Source organism: Protobothrops mucrosquamatus, unplaced genomic scaffold (genome assembly GCF_001527695.2).
Source record: "Protobothrops mucrosquamatus isolate PMUCROS unplaced genomic scaffold, P.Mucros_1.0 scaffold711, whole genome shotgun sequence".
Taxonomy (NCBI): Eukaryota; Metazoa; Chordata; class Lepidosauria; order Squamata; family Viperidae; genus Protobothrops; species Protobothrops mucrosquamatus.
This window is the reverse complement of record NW_015386992.1, coordinates 497,994-500,580: the sequence shown is the minus strand read 5'-3', so window position 1 is coordinate 500,580 and position 2,587 is coordinate 497,994.

The following is a 2,587-nucleotide window of genomic DNA, read 5'->3' as shown; positions in this document are numbered from 1 at the left end:
ATCCCTGAATGTCACTGGCCCAAGTTATCAGTGTGACCACCTCTCTTCAATGGTATCTGTCTTTCTCAATAAGTCCAATAGGTGGGCATGCTCCAGATCTTTTGTGTTAAATGTTGTGATGTGGGAGTTGAGAGTTGAATCTGGTCTGTACCATCCAGCCTTTTCCAATACTCTTCAACCTGAATTACGATGCATCCCTTTTATTCTTGTAGCAGGCTGGAAACTTTTGCTATTCCCCAAAAGTGTTGGAGTAGGGTGGGTGTTGACTCAGGATGGTTATTTGTCTGACAGCTGGTAGCAAAGGTGAGTTTTTAAATTGTTATTTCTGTTTTAAAGATTGAGGGAAGCCTCTTAGTGTTATTATATGAGATAGACAACCTTATGAATTCCAGAATCATTCAATCATTCAATCAATCAATCAATGAATCATTCAATCACTTTACTGTTTTTTCTTTTTTTCAGTGCCCAAGCTGGAGTGGATTCTATATGTTAATTATTTATTTGATAATTTGACCACCTTTTTCTCTTTTTTAGGTATCATTGTTAGTGCTGGATGTTTGCTATTGTTTTGTTCTACTTTGTTTCTTTTTCTGTTTTGTATTTTACCTTTTATTGTAAAACAAAATAAATATTACAAAAAATAAAAAAATCAATAATTTGGGTAGAATAGGAGGTGAAAAATAGAGAAAAGAATGGAAAAAGTTACCAATGCAAAAGCACCTTGACTTCCAAAAAGTAAGAACAAAGATTTCTGGAAAAAAACCACAGTTTATAATCTTTCAATATGATGTGAAGGTCAAGATTTTCAATCACCATAATAGTTATTAAAAATTCAGCCCTGGTTTATATTTATTATATCATTGATAAATTTAATATATTCCTTTGCTTACCCAATTGGTCGGCTATCTTCCCTTCTGGACAAAGTTTACAGTCATAGCAGCAGGAATATTTTACTTCCAATTTTATCTTGCTCTGGCCAAGAGGACACTCCTTATTACAGATAGAAAGTGGTAATGTCTATTCAGAAATAAAATGAGAATTGACACGTAGAATTTATTTTGGGGGGTTGTTCCCTTCATCAATTGTACACACATTAACTCTTTGTATATAATCCAAACAGTGGGATTGCATTTTCCAGTTTGTAATTCTGGATCTCTCAGAGTATTCTCTGCTTGAGGTCCCATTTGTTTGGGTCATGTAAAATCAAATCAAATTTATTCATATAAAAATGATAAATACTTTAACTCAGTAAAAATATAGGGCCACCTAATATGCAAGAGTGGGGTTACCATCCCATATAAAATAATAAACATAATATGTAAAATTCTGCCTTACAAATGTAGAAACAGATAAGAAAGATTTTTTCCATAATACTCCATCCCTCACTGTTTAGTTTATAATTTACTTTTAGAAATATATAATAATAATAATAATAATAATAATAATAATAATAATAATAATAATAATAATAATAATAATAATAATAATAATAATAATAAACAAAATACAAAGTCCTACAAATAGAAATAGAAAGACTGTTGTAAAAGCAAGCAAGGATAGTACCAATAGTAATAGGCGCCTTGGGTGCAATCCCAAAACAACTGGAGCACCACTTGAACACCATTGGCATTGACAAATTCGCCATTAGTCAATTGCAAAAGGTGGCCTTACTAGGAACTGCTTCCATCCTGCGACGATATCTGTAATACCATCAAACATACACATCTGCCTATCCCAGGTCCTTGGTAAAAACTTGATAGGTAGACAAAATGTCAAATCCAGTCTGAACATCTGGCTGACTTTGTAATAATAATAATAATAATAATAATAATAATAATAATAATAATAATAATAATAATAATAATAATAATAATAATAATAATAATAATAATAATAATAAACAAAAAGTTGGGAGGTCATCTAGTCCAACCCCTTGCTCAGGCAGGAAAACCTATACCATTTCACACAAATGGCTGTCCAGTCTCTTCTTAAAAACGTCCTGTATTGGAGTATATCTATACTCCCAGAAGCACTACTCCCAGAAGCACGAAGCTGAAGTGTCGCCAAGCTGAAGTGTCGCCAAGCTGAAGCACGAAGCTGAAGTGTCGCCAAGCTGAAGTGTCGCCAAGACACTTCTAATTCTACGCAGGAGAAAACCCGAAGAACTAAAGACCTTATAAACCGCACCAATAAGGTGCTCAACAGCCTCAAGCGTGGTAAAAGACTGGATGAGGTCACCCTTAGAAAGCTACGCCCTGGAGATACGGCCATGGCTAGGTTCTATGGGTTACCCAAGGTCCACAAGGAGGGAGTCCCACTCCGACCTATCGTGGCGTTCAGAGGCACTCCCACTGCGAACTTAGCCAAATGGCTAAGTAATCGCATCGACTATTTAGTGGAAAACAGCAGCACCACGGTTAAGTCGGCCGAGGAGTTCCTTGGAAGGATCAAGTCACTGAGGGTGGAGGAGGATGAGGTGATGATGTCATTTGACGTCGTCTCCCTCTTCACCTCCATCCCCCAGGACTTAGCGGTGCGTACCATCAGCGACCTCCTAGAGCACAGAGGTATGGGGGAAGAACAGGAC